This window comes from Leptinotarsa decemlineata, unplaced genomic scaffold (genome assembly GCF_025532065.1).
Source record: "Leptinotarsa decemlineata unplaced genomic scaffold, Ldec_3_MD MMD2_P_RNA_scaffold_6, whole genome shotgun sequence".
Taxonomy (NCBI): domain Eukaryota; kingdom Metazoa; phylum Arthropoda; class Insecta; order Coleoptera; family Chrysomelidae; genus Leptinotarsa; species Leptinotarsa decemlineata.
Genome location: NW_027412533.1, coordinates 6827718 through 6843763, shown reverse-complemented (window position 1 = coordinate 6843763; position 16046 = coordinate 6827718). Strand labels below are relative to the sequence as shown.

The window sequence follows — 16046 nt, the reverse complement described above, 5'->3', positions numbered from 1 at the left end:
GGAGTACAATTCGAAAAGGAGAAAGTCATTTTCATATAATTCCATGGTGAATATTTCAATAGTACTGTTCAATTCGTGTATTTCCATGTGAAAGGTACTGTTTCGAAAGTGCTTCTTTCTTCGCATGGTCTTCACATCTTTGCAGATAGTTCATTATTCCAATGGCTTTAATTTTTCCTTCGAATGTTTTCCACATTTTTTGTATGAAGATGAGAAAATAAGAAGTCAAAAAACTGTTTTTCTCAAAACATATTTCGTTTAAAAAATATTCGTCTTTCAATTTACTCTTTGTCTATTGCTATTCAGAAAACACAGCGAGTGAAAGCTCATAAATCAACTGAAGATGTGAAACTAACTAGTGTTATAGTGAACTTGATATTCTAAGAATCGATAACTTTCAAAAAATTCAACTATATTAAAGAAAATCTTCTTCTAAACACGCCAGGAAATATAATTTATTGTTTGCCTTACTTGGCAGGATCACGATAAGCCTCTAACAGAAATCACGTTTGTACACAAAAAGAAACTTTTTCTGTTTGTTTTCATGAATATTCATTATATTATTTCGCTGAACGATTTTCTCAGGTATGTAACTTGGAGAATCTGAAATTGCAACATTTTTTTAACCCATTTTGATTTTGGGAGTTTCCCATTCTGGACAATATAATCGACAGAATTTCATTACATTAGATATTCCAAAGATACTGGGATAATAAATCGCAAACTCCATGACTTTGAATTTCTCAATCCAAAACCTATGACTCAAATTCAACCTGTGCATCTGGAATCATGAAATCACTATCCTTTTTGAATTCAGTGAAAGGGTACTTCTGTTGATTGAAAAGAGAATATTCTTCTAAAAGGAATGATTTTCAAGAAAAACCTTAATACTTTTTCATTAATAAGTATGTTTAAAGTGAATACTATCTGTTTATTTCTCTCTGGATTGAATGAACCGTACAGTCCATCTCGTCTTGTGTTTGCAAATCTTTTGCTGACAAAATCCTCACTCGTTTACTTGGCAGTGAATGTTCAAGAGGTAGTGAAAACTTATGTGAATTTCTGGAACTTCATTTAGAGTTTCCTAATATGACTAATAACCAGTCCGTACAAAGTTTATTGTTGAGTCATCTGAAAATTGAATTTTTAACAGGTGATGATCGACTGTATTGCCAAACATGCGCCAAACTGACTGACTGTTATAAGGAAACAAGTATAGGTGAGGCACCAGTCAATCTGATAATAACACTGATGATCTTCAAGCAAGACTCAATCTGACGGAAGCAAGAAACTCTTTCGAAGGTTCGAAATAAATGAACATTTCAATCTAGCAGACCTCTATTATAATATTCATGCAGCCATTGTTCACTGTGGTTCTGACGTTGAATTTGGTCATTATTACGCCTTGGTCAAAGACGAAACGGGCTGGTTTGAGTTTGACGATAGTCACGAAGTGTTCTGGCGATGTATTGAATCTATTGGAGCCTCTGGAGACACCCTACATTTTGTTTTATGAGAAAAGGACATTGGCAGATCAAGATCTTCAGACGATGTGGTGCTGCAGGTTTTTCCGGATTTTCCTGCAGCAGAAAAAGCAAATGCGCCACTGGAATCAATGAAGTCGCCCCGGAGCACAAATTAATTTTCATTGTTGTTTTTATTTTCATCGTTGTTTTATAATTTCATAAATGAAAATATATGTCTCTCAATTACCAGATTGCACCTAAAAGTTGATAAACCTCTGAAAAAAGTTGAAAATCTATTGTAATCAGTAAGTTCTCACTTGAAACCCACACAGTCTTTAGGTTTCGCAATAGCATGCTTGAAGATGTTATGTACCAACATTTAAAACGTACATTCGAAACACCGTATGATCCTTTGGATAAATCACTGGTCCATCTCAAGAGTTATCAAAACTGTTAAAGTGATCAATAGACAAATCTCACTGGCGTACGAATAGACATATTGTATGAATTAATTATTTTTACTGATCACACAAATTCTGTAAGGTCTCTGGAAAACAAACTAATTTCTCCGAACTAACTCGACCAGGTGATAAATATATCAGTGTTGGAGCTTGGTATTTGATCTCGAGCGACGCTTTCATTAACTCCCCGTTCTGCGTAATGAAAATACCTGGAATGTTCTAATGAACAACAATTTATATGAGAGCATTCTCGACACACCGAATAAAACCCACAAAAATTGGAAACTTACCCGCAGCGAGAGAGAGGAAAAGAGACGAAGATTGGCCTTTTCAGCTATCCTTTCCGTTTGAACCTGCAACAAAACACATTGTTCTTTGTAATGAAACGAACTTAATACTGAAAATGAATTCAAGAATCCGTAGCCAACGAAGTGCCCAGCTTTCGACGTTTGCTATTATCGCTGCTGGAAAGTTATTGTGTTTGCATAAGAATGATAATTAGCATGCAATTAAAAGGTGATTGGGATGTAATCGAAGCAAGTATTGTGAACGATTCAGACTGCTGGGAATTATGCTAATTGATCGGTAATGTAACGCTTGAGTACAGCAGTGTCTCGTCCCATTATTCGGAAAGAATTATAATTATAGAAATTTTACTATTATCATTTTATTTCTCCTTTCAGGGAAACTGGGTAATAACTTTCATCGATGTTGTTGGTAGATGCTGGTGATAGATTAGCTACATGTTAGGAATCACACGTTAAAACGTGAGACTTCGTTGGTCCTTAGCGTGCACATGTTTCGACTTCTGAGGGTTGTCGTTCGTAGTGGTGCGACAGCTGGTTAGCGAAAATATATTTTTTTATACTTATGCGTGAGGGACAAAAGTTTTCATATCTCCAACACTACAACCTCAAGTACATATTTCATTTTAGGTTTCGTAGCAACATTTCAAGAATTTCGTTTCCTGTGCTAGTTTGGACAGGTCCCTTGATTGTAAAGTTGTACAGGGCCTCACTTTTGCATAACATATCAAAAGCTTTCTCTGTTTATTTTGTTCTGGTATCCTACATTACTAGTCCGTAGTTACTGAGTAGTTTTGTTGATATTCTGAACTGATTTCTGCTACGTGGAGCAGTTTTTCTATTTTGCATGAAACTTCTACTTCATAAGTATCTAGATATATTTTTCAGGTACTCTTTGTTTGTTATTGACCCAACCTGATTCCATATTAGAGTTTTAGTTCTATCTCAGCTGGATCTGCTGTACATCATACACTCATCAACTTCTTTCTGTTATTCAGTTGAGAGTCACTGTATTCTATTCATCTGTATACCAAATGATTTTACGAAGTATGTTCTCGTGATAACCAGTCAACGTTCACTATTCACGGCTATTTCATTTTGTTGTAGAGAAGTTCTAAGAATAGATCTGAAGCTGCTGTTGTTAAGGTTTCTATCAACCGTATTATTTCTCAATAAGTAACTCTCCACTCAGTTATTCAATAGGTGTTGCTTATTTTATTTATTTTTTTTGAAAAAGGAAGAAATGTTGACAGAAAGAATTCAACTCAGATATATCAGAAAACATAATTTTTCATCAATTCAATAATTTTTGCTGATACAAGATGGCTGAGATGATTTCAATGTACGTACAGAGACAGCACACGGTACAAGCAGCTTGAATGCAATCAGTCACACCCTTACAAATTAGTATCGTGGAAATCTCAGAAAAATATTGAAAATATCAGATTTAAAGACAATGACTCGCAGCTTGTCGAATACGAATTGGTTATTGAAATGTCCCTAAAAGCATGCCTATGTAAGAACACAGAAATCCAAGTACATGGTACTAGAGCTCACAAGCATTATATTCGTTATCATATATTATGTTACAAAGATTTCATTAGTGATACTAACTGCAACTTTTAAACTTTTTTGACCTCAATAAGAACAACTTAAGTCTCTTATGTAGACTCCATATATGGAATCACCAGTTCTATAAGGAAACGAATAGAAAATGTGCTCCGCTCAGCATTCTTAGCAAACGTCTAATATTTCTGAAAACAGCCTTTTTTCGTTCTCGATACCAAAAATTTTGCTGGAAAAATGCCCCGACTAAAAATATGTACCTTATTTTCGATTACCCCACTATACCACAAAGCAAAAAAATAGTTTATGTTTTCGAATTCATACTCTCTCTAAGTGAAGGTAACCACAGAGTTCATTGAAAAACTATATGTAGATTGATTGAGTATTCTAACTATTACATGTGGATCTCAGATAAATTTTTTCCATTCCAAATCATTGAGTGGTTACCTATTGATTTTGAATTATACTACGCTATCTTCGGACCTGTTATCTGTCTTGTTCCTTTTTCGAAGTTATTCAAATTCGACTTTATACATGGGGATTTCGTGAACGGTTGCCTATTTTTGAATATCATTGAATGTTACCAAAAAATCGAATTCAGCTCTTTTGGTTTCGGACATACACGGAAAAACTGAAAATTTCGAAATTTTATTTTCTGGTTAATATTTTTCATTTACATAGATCATGTGTGTGATTTCTCTTTGCCATTAGAACTTTTATTGAACTATCAGTATATGTTATATAATTTTATACACAATTTTTATATAGGTTGTCGTTAGACCTGGGACACTATAAACTTTTATATTCTCAAAACGGACCTGTATTTTTGTATCAATTTTTTGATTTATAATATTCATATAATTTCGTCAAGTTGAAGTTTCTTCAGTACTCTTCGGAAATTTGGTGATTATCAAGTAAATTATTAGTTTCTTATTACTGCCTAATAATCATTCCAGCGGGGGCTACTTTTACTATCTTTGTGTATTCTCAAATTGTGTTGATATTGAATCATCTAATATGATTGAATCATCTGATGATTGGGTAAAGTGATTGTTTTCAATTTATTCAACGTCAGAGTTTTCAGTTTCACCTTTCATATGTATTGGTAGTTCTGAAAGTTGTACTGACATCAAATTTGTAATAGAGAAACATAAAGTATAGTTGTCAATATGTGTGCAGCTATTAAGTTTTCCAAGATATATTATATGAATACATAAGTTTGAAACATTCTAAGAAACTGAAATGATATAATGATTTATTCGATAATACAATGATGACGAAGAAAGGACCAGATTTTTGATAAAAAGTAAAAAAGTTACCCTTGTTTGTTTCAGATATCTCGTAGACTTGCTTACCAAGTTATTATACGAAAGGAATCTGATTTGGACTAATGATTTTTTATTGGAATAACACCGATGGATTGGAACAATTTTGAGATTTTTTTAATTTTCTGTTTTGTTACTTTAATGAAAACTTCTTCCCAATAACATCTTTCAAATAGTTTTTTACTCATGAAGTTTCCTACCGTTCATCACTATTTTTATATGTGATGTTGATCAGAACTGCGATGTTATTGATCGTACAAATTACATTCGATTTGTCATACCGCTCAACCAAATGAACTACCACAAGTAAATTTGGTTCAGCTGTTCCAATCCACAACAATATCTTCCAATTGAGTTCACAGTTTTGTTGAAAATTATTTACAGCTAGAATTCATTATACCAGATCATCAAATGAATCAGCATATTGTGAAACGAATATTCAATTGAACCATACTATTGAATTTCAGTCGCGGTTTTGCTTTGAATGAATTTGTATGACATTTTCAAAATATTTGTGTATCTCGAAAATGACATCTATATCCATTAGGTGTTTATCGTTATACTGAGTTTCACAACTTGTATAATCACATTTATGTCGTCGTATATCATTGTTCATTGTTTTTTTGCTATTTTTCATCAGTTTTACGACTGTTTATATCACATTTTGGTGGTCAGATATTCTCGTTCTGAAACGAGCAGAACTGTTTCGCTGAAATAGAAATTGAATTTACATATTCATATTAATAACTTCGTATTCATTCATTCAAATATTGATATTCACTAGTACTTTGTGTTCAAAATATAACACATATATTATTGTATTATCAGTAACAATAACAATAAAGTTTGTAAAGTGGTTTGATGAATGATCTCTATATTGTATCGCGAATAGTAATCAATACTACTATCAATCATTATTATCAATTCTAATTTCTTGTGTGGGAACAGAACTGATAGAGATAAATTGGTTAAGACTTTTGCGGCCGAGGTTTTCAGTGTCACTATTTTCCGGTTTTGAGGGCCTCCTTCAGAGGTTTATTTATACATTTGAACCTTGTTTCCATGGATCTTTTGGTGGTTCCTATGAATACGGTTTCTCCGATGTGAACAATTTTCAAACCCTCCAAGAAGATACAAGAAAGCTTCAGGTTGGCTGAAGAGAAAAGGGACCCATTATTGCATACAGTGCACTTGTGGGAAAGTATATATCGGAACTACCCAAAAATCCATGGGAAAAAGGCTGAAGGTGCATGAAAGAAACTGTAGACCGGGCCAAGCGGAGAAGTCGGCTGCGGCAGAACACAGTCAGTGAAGAAAACCACAGAATTCTGTTTTGAAACAAACACGGAACTCATTGCCTCCGACCAGGAATACCACAGCCACAAACATACGGATAATTTTAACAGAAAAGAAGAATCTGTGAACCTCAGTTGAATATGGAATCCCATTCTGAGAAGATCAAGAATAGAAAACAACATGACGGCAGGTAGAAAAAGGTTAACAGATGTTATTGACAATTAACCTAATCCAGATTCAGATGTTATCACACCGGACAACCTGAATTAACATAAACAAACTCAATGCAATTTTTTGCTGAATAATATTAGGTTTTCGCGAAAAAGATTGAAATATAAAAGAACGGGATAATTTTTTTGTGCAGATTCTAACATTAATTCAATGTTCAAAATGAAATATCTGCGTGTAAAAACTATAAAATGTGAAACAGAAAAGTCTACTTTTATCTCCTGAAGACGCCAACTTGGTTGAAGAAACTTGCGTTGAGAAGAGTATTGCATATGATTCGAATATTTTTTGACTTATTTCTCAATAATATATTTTCTATGAATGAATAGTTTGAACTTGGCTCAGGCTCCCAAAATGTCATTTTGGTACAATCCAAACACTGAGTTCGATATACCCCAACCCTTTTTATCAGAAGTGGATTGAAAAACAGTGTGTTTTACGCAACGGAAAAATGTAAGGCTGAAGAAAATGAAGAATTTCATAATTATCACAAATTTTTGTTATATTTTGAAAGAACGTGCTTCAAACTTTTTTCATGTTCTGGTTTATAACCAGAAATCTGCTGAAGTTACTGCATAATATAAACTACCGAAAAGTCAGTATATTGTACTTATGATGCACTTTTTGGAACCTTAGGTTATTACGTTTACCCGTAGGTTTATTAATTTCTAGATATAACGTAGTTACTTTTTGTTTTGGTTTAAGTACGGTCGGTTTAGTTTCCAACTCGAAACTTCCAACAGGGCCGTGGATCAAAGATGTTATTACTGTTATGTCTGAAGGTGGGCCGGGAGTTAAATAATACTTCCAACACTAATTGATCAGGTTTTACTTCACTTTCTTTACAACTCGCATTACAATGTCCTCTACATGGCATCCCGAATTCACCTCCCCCGGAAGGTATCTCTGCGCATGCTCGCCTGTGTGGCGGCAAATACAAACAGTATACAACACCCTCACACTGAGATTTTTTTTTCTATATCATATACATTTGACACATTAATTCAAACAGTTTTTTTTTTCATTACATGTTAATGAAGCCTTCTAACAATTGTATACATAAGATTAAATTTCACACATACTCGTTAAAATTCTTTGTAGACACACACAGAATACATGGACAATTAACAAGATATACATGTACATAATTTTGTTCAACACTATAAAATAGCAAAATATCAATCTGAGTTGGAAAATTGAGTTAAAAAGTCATTATACCTCACAGGTCTTTTCGAGATTCGTTTTTCTCTTTTAACAATTGAGTTTTTACAAGTGGGAACAGATGAAGATGCAAGCTGTTGATTTGATTCTGATCCATTTGGAAAACTCTGTGACTTTTCATCACTAGACTTTGAATTTATAGTTGTTTCCTCCGAGCTTGTGCTGGGAGTTTGTACGGTTGGGAATTCAGTATTGTTTGGTAAGCTATTAATTCTATTATTGTTTTCACTTGAACAACTGTTTTTCACAACCGTGGGAATAACATTCCTTGGTGCCGGTAAGTTAAGATAGTAATCAGTTGAAGAATGAGAATTTCCCTGTATGTTGCACGCTTCATCGTCATGTGCTTCTAGAATATTCTCTCCTGGTTGAGCAAACCTCTCTTGAATTTGGTTAACATGCCTTTTCATGGTTCTGTTATCCAGAGTCTGACATATGTATGTCGATCTTCCTAGTTTGGTAACAATCTTTGCTGGTAACCATGTTTTTTTTTGGTTTTGATACATTCTTATGTATATATCCTTCCCCTCTGCAAATTCTCTTCTCTGTTCTTCACGCCCTTTCCTGTGAATATTTTGGTGTTGGTTTCCTTCTCCTAAAACTTCAGCTGATGATTCTATACTTCTCCTTTTCAGCTGACTGAGTCTAGTTCTGGGGTCTCTGGAAAACATTAAATAGTAAGGTGTCTTACCTGTGCTACTGTGCACTGATGTTCGGTAAGTTAAGAGAATTCTTGAAATTATGGTAGAAATTTCAACATTATTGTTCCTTGGATCTTGTAATGCTGTATTGAATTTGTTTTTAAATATTTTCACACCTATTTCAGCTGCACCATTGCTCTGTGCATGATATGGTGGAGTTGTTATGTGTAAAATACCATTTCTAGTGAAAAATTGTTTAATGTTTTCCGATACAAATTGAGGCCCATTGTCACTTACAACTGTCTCTGGTAATCCAAATCTTGAGAATATATCTCTCAGAACTTCTTCTGTTTTCCTTGATGTCGTGTTTGTTGACATTTGATATACTTCTAACCATTTAGAATAGGAGTCCGTCAAAATAAAATACATCCCCCCTTTTATAGGTCCTAAAAAATCTATATGCACCCTTTCGAAAGGTTTCGTTGCCAAAGGCCAGGCTGTAAGTGGAGCCTTTGGAGGATCTTGTTTGTTTTCTGAGCATATGGAACACGATCTCACCATGTTTTCAATGTCCCTATCAATGTTTGGCCAATATAACAAAGATCTGGCTGTGGTTTTCATTTTCACCATTCCGAAATGTGATGTGTGCAGTTCCACTAACAGTGCCTCTCTCAGACTTCTTGGAATAATGATTCTGTGCCCCCATGTTAGGATTCCGTTTTCATCACACAGCTCATTTCTTCTGTGGTAATATGGCTTCAACGCTGTGTCGATTTTTTTCGGCCATCTATCCTTTCTCATGTATTGAATTACCTTCTGGAGTTCTGTATCAGGGGCTGTTTGACGTCGTACTTCTGCATTATCTACTGGCCAGTCTTCTGTTCTTTCGGTGAAATTGATGTAGATGTCAGTTGAATTCTCCAGATTTCCTTTTGCTAGTAGGGGTTTCCTAGATAAATAATCAGCAACTGGATTATTATTTCCTTTAATATATTGGATTTTATAGTCAAACATGGAAAGAAATGTAGCCCATCGTTGCAGTCTGCTAGCAGCCATGTGAGGAATGCTTTTGTGTTCACCAAAGATTGTTACAAGTGGTTTATGATCTGTTCTTAAAATAAATTCATTTCCACACACATATTGGTAAAATTTGTTCACTGCAAAGTAGATTGCCAGTGCTTCAATATGAACTGTACTGTAATTTTTTTCTGATGGTAAAAGAGTTCTGGACACACATGTGACGGTTCTCTCTTCACCATCAATGATGTGACTTAAAACAGCAGATATGCCTTCCTGCTTGCATCCGTTGTAACAAGTATTGGAAATTTAGGATTGAAGTGCACTAAAGTTGTGTCAGAAGAAATTATTTCTTTCAGTTTTTTAAAACTACTTTCACAATGATCTGTCCAGTTAAAAACATGATCTTTTTTTAACAACTGGTAAATAGGATGAAGAATTTTGGATAAGTTTGGTATAAATCTAGCATAATAATTTGTAAAACCAATAAAACTACGCACCTCACTAACGTTATTTGGCCTATCAGCTTCTAAAATTGCTTTCACTTTACTCTCTACCTTTTTGAGTCCATCTTTACTGATGTTGAAACCTAAATATGTGATACTGTCCTGGAAAAATTTACATTTACTTTTTTTGAGTGTTAAACCGGCATTCTGAAGCCTTTGAAAAACTTTCTCTAAATTTAAAAGATGTTCTTTTGAATTTGAGCCAGTGACTACAATGTCATCAATAAAGTTTACCACTTGGTCCAAGCCTTGCAGTAACTGTTCAATTTTTTTTTGAAAGATGCTAGTTGCTGGGGTGATTCCGTATGGCATCCGATTTACTTTATATAAACCTCGGTGTGTGTTCCATGTTAATATTTTTGAGGTATCTTCATCAAGTTCAATCTGATTATATGCACTTCTGAGATCAATTTTTGAAAAATGTTGGCCTTTGCTCAATTTAGAAAAAATTTCATCGATTCTTGGAAGAGGATACTTGAAGTTTCTTAAATATTTATTTACTGTGACTTTGTAATCGCCACAAACTCGCAAAGTTTTATCAGACTTCATTACAATTACTATTGGTGTAGCCCATTCACTAGTTTCAATAGGACTGATAACCCCCTCTGTTTCAAGTTTGACTAATTCAGAGGTAAGTGCTTCTTTATATGCAAATGGAACATTTCTGTGCTTACAAAATACAGGTTTTGCATCCTCTTTCAATTCTAAACTTACTTTAGAGTATTTATATTTACCTAACCTCTCAGAAAACAAATCAGGAAATGATATTACTACTTTGTTTACTTCATTATTAATTGATAAAGCATTTACCAAATTGATCCTTACATTAAATGTTTCCATCCAGTCTCTGCCCAATATGTCAGTACCACCGTTGCGAACAACATATAACTTTATGCGTTTTGTTTCATTTTTGAAATGAACATTTGGCAAGAAAAATCCATCAGGTTCAAAAATTCCTCCATTATAACTTCTGAGCAACGTGCTATCTTCATTTAATCTATAATTAGAAAAATATTTTTCATATGTATTGCTGTTTATAGCTGAAATAGCAGAACCACTATCACACAAGAACCTAAGTTTTACATTTTCAACCAAAATGGTTACGTTAAAATCATTCTTATCAGTTTCTCCTCTGCTAGAGTAAAATAAGTCAAAAATATTTTCATCATTCAAGCTTTCTTCATCTGATCTCACCTGTGGTTCCAAATTTTCTATAAAGTTTACATGTTTTTTTTTATAACAAACTTTAGCTATGTGGCCAATTTTACTGCATATGTTACATTTAGCATTTTTATAATAACAACTTCCATCATGTTTGCTTCCGCAATGGTAACAATTTTTGTTAATACCTTGACAATTTGTGATGTGTTGATTCTGTTGTTTACCTCCACCATTTTGATAGGAAAGACGTTTACCAACGTCAGAGCGCTGATGCGGTTGATGACGTCGATTGACAGTTGATCCATTTCGATTTCTGCGATTTGGCGGCGTCTGATCATTCCGCTGGAGCTTGGCACTTGAAGAAATGAAGTCGATGTCACTAAATCGATCTGTGACTTGGTTTTCGGTTTTTTGACCTAGCGCAAACAATTCGTCAATTGTCTTGGAGTCATCTTCTTCGCACAAACAATCCAGGATTTTCCCAGGAGCCAATCCTGTGACGAACTTGTCTTTCAGAGCCCTCGTCAGATCATCCTGGAAACCACACAGTGTGGCAGCACTGCGTATCTTGGCGTACCACTCCGCTACACTCAGCACACCTTGCGTCATTTCATAAAATTTCCTTCTCTCTCTCCAGATACTTCTCGATGATGAGAATTGCTTCTTCAATAGGGTGTTCAGCTGTTCAAAAGACTTGCTCTGCGGGGTATCCGGGAAAGAAAGGTCCTTTAGCAATTTGAACGTTGTCTGGCTTACGGAACTCAACAGTATTGCAACTTTTATTTTTTCTTCAGTTATTTGGTTTGCCACATAATGCTGTCCCAATCGTTCCACATATATCTCCCACTCATCATTTTCAGGATTAAATTCGAAAAACTTCGTCACCGGTAACGCCATTTTGACCGACCTCGACACCATGCACTAACTTCCGAATTCAGTTTTATCCTTCCTTTTCGTTTATCCGTTTATATCCTCGTCGCCACTGTTATGTCTGAAGGTGGGCCGGGAGTTAAATAATACTTCCAACACTAATTGATCAGGTTTTACTTCACTTTCTTTACAACTCGCATTACAATGTCCTCTACATGGCATCCCGAATTCACCTCCCCCGGAAGGTATCTCTGCGCATGCTCGCCTGTGTGGCGGCAAATACAAACAGTATGCAACAATTACCAATAAAATAAAAGATTTCTAATCAAAATAGGCGCCAAGTGATTTGGCCGGCTTTTATTACAAAAATCACTAAACTATACAAGATTCAATCCTAAACTAATACCCAGGGTGTGACCTAATATATGGATATGATAAATCACTATAAAGAAAAACTCCAAGGTCACTGAGTCTTAATGTTCTACTCAACGATGTAATGAGCCGATTCTTGCAAGAACTTCGGTGGGAAGAATTGAATGTGAACAGGCAACACATCAATCATCCAATTTTTCTTAACTATGAATAAGGTTCCTAGAATAACATAAAATATAGGCATCGGTTTGTCCTTAATTAATTCACTTAACAAAAACATGATCTTTCAATTCTTATGTTTATTGCTTCCATAACGATTTTATTTTTTTAAGAAAAAGAAAATCCTCTACGAGGTACTTATCCTCGTCGATTCTATTATCCAAGTCCGTTGCATATAATCACCAGGTAAAAAGGTGTAGCAATACCAAAATTCAAGTAGTCGCAATACTTCGGGAAGTAAAACAGGCTAAAACTTCCTTCTGGATACACAACGAGTGTAGGAAACTCATAAATATGGAACGTGGTCCGTGAGAAATGAAACGTCTGAAATTATGAACAGTTCAAGGTATTTTCAAAGTTTATGTTTCTAAAAAAATGTCGAACGCTTACCTCCTTGTGTCGAGATCCCTAGCACAACAGGAGACGTTTCGAAATCAATGTATTATCTTAATCCAAACTCGTTTGAAACAAGGGTTGAATTCACTTTCAAATAACCCAAAAATGCACCAAACATTCAACCCTCAACAGCCTTTGAAATGTAAATCCGCACTTTTGCGGAAATCAATCAATGATAGTTAAAAACACATTTACTAGGCAGATATCTTCATGATTTTCTCCAGAAATCTCTCTCATTTACGTCGTTTCCAATCAGTACCGAGCCCAAGAGTTTTTGTCGCATAAAAAAAAATTATGAAAAAGTGATATAGGAAATATATTCACTTGAAGTTGAATCGATGCAAAGAATTAATTAAACAGAAAAATATCGTAACAAGGTGTAGTAATGAATATTACTGGAGTTTTTTCCCAACATCAAATCGTTATTTTTAACACCTGGACACGTGTTTCGATCACCAAGTGATCATCTTCAAGAGGAAGATTGAAACTTCAATCTTCCTCTTTGAAGAGTATATTGTATTCATGAATTTTGCCTACAAATTGAAAAAAAATCTATTGAAAAAATTGAATGTTCATACTTAGCTTTCTTAGAGTGATTTTTTTCCGTTTTCAAAACCTGTATTCACTATGAAAATCTCACCTCAATCAGAGATATTTCTAATTTCTTTGTCACAGGCTACAAGTCCATGTGATTACACATACTGGATGTTTTTTGAGACTTCAGGTCAGTTAAGGTTCATATTTAAGTTTTCAACCTCTCTTTTTAGTAATGGCAACCAGGTATGACCAATTTCCACAAAACTATTTGGCTGCTGAAAAAATATATGCGGATTCTTTGAGTTCTCTGATTTTTTCATGAGCTTCTTTGGTGATTATTTTTGTTCCATTCCATTCTTTGATGTGATCACCTGATGATTTTAGAATATGTTCCGCTAACACCGATCCTGCCATTTGTATTTTCCTTATATATTCTAGGGGTCTTGAGGTATCACCTATTCAACTTTTTCTTCAGGAACAAGGTATATTGCAAACACAATCTTCCGTTGTTTCATCCGTATTTTCGAATTTAGTTTGCGTCAAAAGAGATTTCAATATGTGTTGGTGGTTCTGAAAGTTGTTCTTTCATTATATTCATAAACGATGAGTCTCAATTTCTCAGACAAACCGGTAATATAAGGTGTGATGTTAGTTGTGAGGTATTTCTTTTGTTGTTGGATATATGATGATTGTGGGATCTGTATATGTTTTATATTGCTTTTACCAACTTCATTGAGAGCTCTTTACACAAACGTCTTGCTCCAAAACTGTTTTGATGATGGATTGCAAACTGTCTTTGCCCAATCATTCAAACATCTTGCTGTACCTTTTTTGACGCTAGAGTTGGGATTGAATTTATACTGGAGGTATCTGTTGATATGAGTTTTCTTCCGGTACACACTCGTATCAAAAGTATTCACTGATTTTTGATCATAACGTGGAGAAAAGGAAGTTAACTATGAACCTTCAAAATACCGGGAGCCCTAAGTACTGTGGGCCTACACTCACCCTCCTTACTCTACAGATAGAGATACAGATACCGGGCGCCCTTTTGTCGTAGCATCGCCTTGTCACGGTAATGCTGGGCTCTGCCGTGATTTACTTTCTTTCTCTAGCTATTCGTGGGACTTTTATGGACAGAGTAAACCTAAAAATTCTTTCACACGCTGAGTCTACAGAGGAGATGGATGTCGGGCTTACGACTCCAACTGACCTCCCTGTAATTTAGATCAGGAGCGAGTCTACAGAGTAGATGGATGTCGTGCTTACGACTCCAACTGACTTCTCTGTAAATTTAGATCAGAAGCGAGAGTCTCAACTCTCCAACTCCTGATCCAATAACAGAATTAAAAAAAAAATTGGTTCTGCAGCCAGGTAACGGATGAGTCGTCTCCTCAAGAGCGGGTACCTTATGAAACCGCCTTGAACCAAATTCTTGAGCGGCGTACGCATAATCTATCTCAGATGGAGGAACAAACCCCCCATGAGCAGGTTAGCTTGACATTGCTTGATATACCAATATTCTTTTCTAGTAGAATTAAAAAATTTTACAACACAGACTTTAGTTCATTATACAAGTTTTTTCCGGTTGTAGTTCCTTGCATTGGAATCTGTGAACACAATTCTTCCTCAATACTAAATTTGGTGTCAGTAACAAGTGATGATCACCAAAACCAGAGGAGAAAAAGCCCTGCACGGTTGAATCTAAGGTATTGTCAGGTGTAGCTGACGTGCAAAAACCCTCATATAGGAAGGTTGTCGCGGGTATCAAGTTAGGAATCTTGCACCTTGACTGCCCTACTACCTCATCAACGATGAAACAGCAGAGCAAATACTTTGGGCCTGCCCCGCTGGGGACCGAATCAGGTTTTTAGAGTTCGGCAGAGTCGTACTCTTACCACCTGACCTGAAAGACCACTCACCATACAAACTAATCGGCTTCGTTAAGAAGCTGGGTTCAGTTGGTCGAATGTGAATAGGTGTGAGCCACAATAAACCCTTGCGGGTTGCGGTGGAGGGTCGAATAGACTCACTCACTTTGGACCCAATCTAACCTAACCTCTGTAGAATATTTTCTCGTTAGAAAGGTGAAACTGAATGAATGTGAAGTGTTATATTTGCGATTTGTTGAATACAAAAAAGTTTTAGAAATGTGAAATTATACTTTTTATATACCTTCTTATATACTTTTCTTTAATAGTATTCAATATCAATCGATATCAGGCAATCCATTGGAGTATACTGTTGACAGTATCTAAATGATTTATTCAGTCAGTACTCATTTGTCTCGCAATAATTTGGAATGTTTTCATGTAAATTCACTGTAGAGCAGAGATGAGCAAAACGCGGCCCGCTTCCGACCGTTAAACATGTTTATCCGGCCCGCCAAGCATTTCCAAAACTGAATTTATTTTATGGACTTTCTCTCATCCAATATATCATTATAAAATTTATTAAAA

General features: G+C 35.2%; 1 protein-coding gene across 7 annotated transcripts in view; it reads right to left on the bottom strand.

Annotated features, from left to right (window-relative positions):
* The window catches only part of LOC111505964 (uncharacterized), a 405865-nt gene that overhangs the window by 168601 nt on the left and 221218 nt on the right, over positions 1–16046 (bottom strand). For 4 of the 7 annotated variants that reach the window (XM_074169892.1, XM_074169899.1, XM_074169894.1 and 1 more), the window contains one exon: positions 2218–2280. The exons of 2 other annotated variants lie outside the window; for them this stretch is intronic. The gene's annotated coding sequence lies outside the window, so the exon portion shown is untranslated. Of the gene's footprint in view, positions 1–2217; positions 2281–13044; positions 13207–16046 lie in introns of those variants that run through there. One more of the 7 variants, XM_074169897.1, reaches the window with a different exon arrangement.